General features: G+C 40.6%; 1 long non-coding RNA gene across 1 annotated transcript; it reads right to left on the bottom strand.

Annotated features, from left to right (window-relative positions):
* Positions 1–698: 698 nt before the first annotated feature.
* Positions 699–6,779, bottom strand: LOC111823954. The gene is made up of 3 exons (XR_002827062.1): positions 5,796–6,779; positions 5,628–5,708; positions 699–827 (listed from the first exon to the last, which is right to left on the bottom strand). It is a non-coding gene; the product is annotated as an uncharacterized LOC111823954 (long non-coding RNA).
* Positions 6,780–6,806: the final 27 nt, after the last annotated feature.

The following is a 6,806-nucleotide window of genomic DNA, read 5'->3' on the forward strand; positions in this document are numbered from 1 at the left end:
GAGAACCGGAAGAACCAGAGGGCAGGTATTCTGGCCTGGAGGGCTTGCCTGCCACTCCCCAGGACTGGGCGGGAGTCTGTTTCCTCTTTTCTTGATTAATAATTCCTCTACCATTAAGCCTTGGTCGCTATTCTCCAGACTTCCCTTTTCTGGTTTTACAGTACATTTAAGGGAATCTTTATCAAGTTCTTTAGTCTTTGTTTCTGCTCTCCTCCCCCAGATGGAGAAAGAAAAGACCTAAGTAACCAGCGCATCCTCCTGAAGATCTCTGCCACTGGTTGGTTCCAGTGCACTTGCTCACCTGTTTGCTCTGTCTGTGCTGTTTTGCCGCGTTGCTCATGTTCCTATCACACTCCTTTTATTTCCTGGAATGACAAGCTCACTCATCTCCCACCCTCCACGCTTAGACCTTCCTTTCTGTAGACCAGGGGCCTTCCTTCCCTCTCTGGACACTGCCCATGTGCTCAGAGAGTGCTCTGCTCAGCGGCGGTGTCGTGTACACCACACTGTTATCATATGGTCATTCTGGGTTATTCCTCCCGCAGCTCCTAAGATCTTTGTGAGCAGGCACCATATCTGAATCCTTATTTCCCTGCTGGATAGCACAGTGCATTTTAGGCGTTGTTTTCTGCTGGAAGAGTTTTTCCTGCTTGTTATGCGAGTTGAATATTTCGTCTGACTCACATGGAGTCTGATGTGCTCTGCTTTGAGTGCTGGCAGTGGTGAAATTAGAGTAGGATGGTCTCTTTGTTGTAGTCTGGATTGATTCTCTGTGTGCCTTGGTGTATCTTGTTCAACTGCAGCGGTTTCTTCTGGCCCTAAAAAAGCTTGTAGGACACGTACTGATTAAAAGTTAAATAACAAAAATAAATAAATAATACAAGTTTATCAGGCAGCATGTTTTTACCCATTTTGTTGACCTTTTTATCCACTCATTCATTCAAGCTAAATGCCTTACGTCCCTTGTTTTTAATTACATTTTCTACTGCAAGTCAACTTATTTTTTACACTTTTGGACTCTTTCACAGTAACAGGGAATTCTTTAGGAATTTAAAAAGTACTTTCGTGCCCGGCCAGTGTCGCTCAGTGGTTGAGTATGACCCATGAACCAGGAGGTCACAGTTTGATTCCCTGTCAGGGCACATGCCCAAGGAGGGGGCATGCAGGAGGCAGCCGATTGATGATTCTCTCTCATCACTGATATTTCTATCTCTCTTGCCCTCTCCTCTCCTCTCTCTGAAATCAATAAAAATATGAACAAAAAATATATAAAATCATTTTGTCTTTTTTGCATGATATATGAAAATAGTGATTTTAAGTTTGCATTTAAAAATTCTAGTTCAGTATATTGTGAAACAAATTAAGTGAATTTCAACACTTTATTTTATTATTTTTTTCTCATCTTTTTGTACGAAATTTTATTTGTATTAACACATTGTTTATTTTAAAGACTCTACATGTAGGCCGTCCAGTTAGCTCAGTTGGTTAGAGCATCTTCCCAGTTCACCAAGGTCACGGGTTAGATCTCAGATCAGGGCACATACAAGAAGCAACCAATGAATGCACAAATAAATAGAACAACAAATTGATGTCTCTCTCTCTTCCCCCTCCCGCCTTCCTCTTCTAGCTTAAAAAAAAAAAAACAGCGCTGGCCGGTATGGTTCCATTGGTTGAGTGTCCATGCACTGAAAGGTTGCCAGTTCAAAGGTTGCAGGCTTGACCCTCAGTAAGAGTGCATACAGGAGGCAACTGATGGATGTTTTACTCTCTTATCAATGTTTTTTTCTTCCTCTCTCTCTAAAAATCAATAAAAAACCTTTAAAACAACAGCAACCAATGAATGCATAAATAAGTGGGAAAATAAATTGATGTTTCTCTCCACCTCTCCCTTTCTCTCTAAAATCAATCAGTAAACAAATAATAAAGGCTGTGTATATATTTTGTTTACTTTGAATTAGTTATATAAAATATGATTTGACAGAATAAAAGTGAAATTTTATCATGTCTGTGGATTCTGTAAAGTTTTCTATAAATAAGATGATATCATTTTGCAATTTGGATTTTCAGCATTTTTAGGTGTTATGTACTAAGAATATGCCTTGCATTATAGTTTTTAATTTCAGTGACTGTTATTTTTCTCTTAGATGTTCAAGTTGTTTTTTTGTTTTTCAAATCTCCTGGTTGTTTTTGGTTGTATCTTATTCTTCCCTATGCTTTTGAGATTTTTATGTTTTTAATTGTTTTAAACACGCTGTTCTGACTTTATAATAGTTCTATATCTTGATGATGTCTGCTGCTTTGTTTGAGGTGTCCTCTGCTAGCACCCATGCTGAATTACTTCAGTGTGTGTTTTGTAATTTTAGGTTGTATACCAATGTGGAGTGGGCTTTAATTATAGAAACCATAAGGCCTGGGATGAGAGCTTCAGCTGATGTACATTTTATTTCTTCTACTACCTGAGTGACAGGCACTTGTGTTTCAAATGATCAAAGGAACCTGTCCCATGCCCATCAAACTAGAATGCAAGCTCCATGAAATCAGGAGGCTTTTTTTTCATTCACTGATGTCTCCCAAATTGTCTGCTACAGTGCATGGCACATAGTACCTGTACTTGAACTGAATTTATCATCTTTCTTTTTGACTAATCTACTGTTTCATTGAAGAAGTAGAGAGGGACTTTTCTGCCAGTAATGACTGGGGCTTTCTTTTGATTCCTTCCTCCCCCATTTGTTCCAGTAACTTGACTTTGACCCCATGCTGAGCAGAAAGATAATTCTAACCCTTTATAATAAACTAGAGGCCTGGTGCATGAATACATGCACCAGTGGGGTCTCTCGGCTTGGCCTGAGGGATTGGACTGAAACCAACTCTCCAACATCCCCCAGGGGGCCCCTGATTGTGAGGGCACAGGCCAGGCTGAGGGACCCTACCGGTGCATGATCCGGGCCAGAGAGACTCAGGAGGTTGGCCAGCCGGAGAGGGGCTGCGGGAGGGCTCCAGGGCATGTCCAGCCTGTCTTGCTCAGTCCTGATCAACCGAACCCTAGCTGCAAGCTAACCTACAGGTCAACTGTCTGCCCCCTGGTGGTCAGTGCACGTCATAGTGACTGGTTGACCAGCCAACTGTCTGCCCCCTGGTGGTCAGTGCACGTCATAGTGACTGGTTGACCAGCCAACTGTCTGCCCCCTGGTGGTCAGTGCACATCATAATGAGTGGCTGAGTGGCCTTAGCCTATCATTAGCATATTATGCTTGATTGGTTGAATGGCTGACCCGTCGAAGGGACACAGTGTATTAGGCTTTTATTATATAGGATAAGCATTTGCCTCCTTCCTGGGTCTGTTTGTCTCAGAGACCTCACATTAGTTCAGTTAGGCTCTCTAAGCTGCCTTCAATTTGTTTTTCATGAATACTCACATTTCTCATTTTTGGAAGTTGAGAAGATTTTTTAAAAAAATAAAGATAATCAGATTAAGCTTTGAAGGTTAAAAAAAAAGAAGCTTATTAAGATGATATAGTTTAGTAGTGAGAATTTAGGTAACCATCAAACAAGGAATGACAAGTGAAAAATAGAAAAATTAGCAAAGATAAAATGTGTGGGTTTTTTGTTGTTTTTTCTTTACACTAACCACGGGCAGGAGAAAATCCACCCATAATTGAGACTGTAACTTAATGGTTAATTTATTTTTCATTTTCTTGTAATACTCATTAAATTATTTGAAAATGAAACTTAAATGCTATTATCTAGCAGGTCTTGGGATTGTTTTTAAAGAATATTAAAGGAAACATTTAACTATTTGATGTAATAACATTACCAATACATTTGGTAGATTTCTTATTCATTTGGTATGATATAAATTAGATGGAACATGGATGTGAGCAGAAATAAAATTGTCAAAAAGTACATTGAAGATATAAAGAGCCTTTTTTTGAAGAGAGATATTATTCTCTATATTGTCTTTTTAATTGAATTTATTGGGGGGATATTGGTTAATAAAATTATATAGGTTTCAGGGGTACAATTCTATAATACATCATCCGTATTCTTTATATTGTCTTTATATGATCATGCTGAACTGTCTGTGGTTGATTATGGAAGCGTGTGAATTGACCCAGTACTTGGTGTTGTGGTACCTAGTTCTTTTGTCAAAGATCTTTGCAAAATGGGAGGATAAATGGGGTCATATGATATTCTGATGACTAAATGTTGTTTCTTCTTTCTTTTGCAGTTCCACCCCCTAGTAGATATGATCGGCGAGTATCAGGTATATGTTCTCTTTCAAAACATACTGCTATGTTTTAAGATAGGGTTATCTTAAATAAAAACAAACTGATCTTTTTAATAAAAAGTTAACAGCATTCAGAACATTACAAAAATTTTCTGATTCTTTCATTCTATTTTATTTTCAGTTCAAAGTATATATGTGTGTATTTTTATATTACTAGATTTAGTTAATTATTATGTCATTACTATTTTTCCATGTTCATAATTGTGGCTTCTAAAAGCGACTTTCACCGGCATTACTATTTCAGGTTTTCTAAATTATGCTGCCATTAATGTCTTGCCTACATTTCCCAGCCACTTACACCACTGTTTCCTCAGTTTTCGTGTGGGCGGGGCCTGCCCTGGCCAGAGACAGCGCTGCACTCGCTTTCCCTGTGTGTTGCTGTCTGGAGAGGCTTTAGGATGGCCTGCAGGGAGACACCGCACAGGCCTCCTCTCCAGCCACTTTCCCGGTGGACGGTGTCCATGAGCCCACTCCTTTAGGCCAGATGGACGATGTAGCTCAGATTGTTTATCTCGCACTCCCTTGATTATTAACAAAATTAGTGTTTTCCAAACATGGGAAGCCCATTTTTATTTTCCCATATAGAACTAATTTGGTAATACTTTAATCTCTTACCTGTTATGGTCTAGATTATTTTTGTAAGTTTGAGTAAATTTCTGTCATGATTTTTAACCTTTTGAAATTATTAATGCAAAGTTTTCCACATTGGTTGTGCTATTTATTTTAGTTTTGCTATTTTCTTATGTACTCAAATTTTTTCTTATGTAACTGGTACCTTGAGCTGCCTGGTATGTAGCAGGCACTCAGCAAATAGTGGTTGAATATATACATCCTCTTCTTTTTTTTTTTCATGATTGCTCCTAAGCTGAGAAGGAACCCCCCATTTTTAAAGAATATCTTTTTATTGATTTCAGAGAGGAAGGGAGAGATAGAAACATCAATGATGAGAGAGAATCACTGATCGGCTGCCTCCTACACCCCCCACACTGGGGATCGAGTCCACAACCTGGGCATGTGCACTGACTGGGAATCCAACCATGACCTCCTGGTTCATAGGTTGACACCCAACCATTGAGCCACACCTGCCAGGTGGGAGGATACCCCCTTTTTCATAGAGCTGATAAATATATTTTCCAAAAGCTTTTCATGTAATTAAAATGTGTGGCTTCTGGATACTTCCAGCATTCCTTTGTTTTATTTTTAGAGAAAGGGCTTTTATTAGCGAGTTAGAGTAACAGTAGAGTTGGTTTGGTTGTATATTGGGATGTTAGTGTCTCAGATTGTCACTCAAGCTGCACATGTCACCTTGTTCTTGGAATGTCACTCACCTTCCACTTACCCTTTCTGTCCTGGAATCCTTTTCTTTGAGAAAAGCTACTCATTTGTCCAGAAAGCCTTTGGTAACATTGTGCACCAACGTCTGTTGAAAGGAGACAGAAGAGTGTGTTCTTAGGTGTAGAGTTATTTACAGAGAGGAAGTGGAGAAGAGATTCAGGTTGGTGCAGACCTGTGAGTGATTATCTCCCATTTCTGTTCATCCTTGCCCTGCATCCCTGTTTTCCAGAAAGATTAGTGATATCCCTTGGCATCTGCAGGACAGATGAGGGAGATGGAGGACAGAGCGACATCTCCTGCAGAGGTCACCACGCTGTGAGCTCATGGATTGCTGCTGAGCTTCCGGTGTCCGCAGTCCTTGACCTGCAGAGACTCAGACAAACACATGTTATCATCCTCCCCCTTACATTTCATAATCTTATTGAACATCTAAGACTTTTTAATGTTACTCAAATGTTAAGTGAAAATAAAGATTCTAAAATGATTATGCAGAAGAGAAAGCAGCCTGTAGCAATAGCTAACATACAGACTGTGTGCTCGGTGCACAGTTTTAAGGTCTTTCTCGATGCCTGCCTTGTATTGTTGAATATAATTCTTACATTGACACTCTAGCTACATGCCATGATTATTCCCCGTGTACAGACAGGAAACTGGAGCAAAGCAGAGATTAGGTCGCTCGCAACAGTCAAGGTGATGCTGTGCCCAAAGGTGGCGTGGGCCCAGGTGCTTCCTCCCCGTCGCTCAGACCCTTTCTCGTCAGGCTTCAGGTGGACCCCTGCTTCTCAGCCTGTCCTCTGAGTGTAGCTTCCTCTGCTCCAGCTGAAGCTTAGCTCACCCTGCAGGCTTCTCCAGTGCGGCGCTGTCCTCGCCCACCTTCCTGGTAACACTCACAGGAGATGGGTCTGTGCTTCTCTGTTGCTCGTGGCTGCTTTCAAACCGTTTGCTTTCCCTCCTTCCTAAAATTCTCGGCTTCAAACCTCTCATTGTTATATTCTACCAGCCACTATCCCTCCTTGTTTTACTAGCAGTCATCTAATAATCCCCAGACTGCCCCTTTTCTTTTTAAAAAAAATATTGTTATTGATTTCAGAGAGGAAGGGAGAGGGGAGGAGAGAGAGAAACATCAGTGATGGGAGAGAATCATGGATTGGCTGTCTCCTGCTCGCCCCACACTGGGGATCGA

Source organism: Myotis lucifugus, unplaced genomic scaffold, assembly GCF_000147115.1.
Source record: "Myotis lucifugus unplaced genomic scaffold, Myoluc2.0 scaffold_768, whole genome shotgun sequence".
NCBI classification, from domain to species: Eukaryota; Metazoa; Chordata; class Mammalia; order Chiroptera; family Vespertilionidae; genus Myotis; species Myotis lucifugus.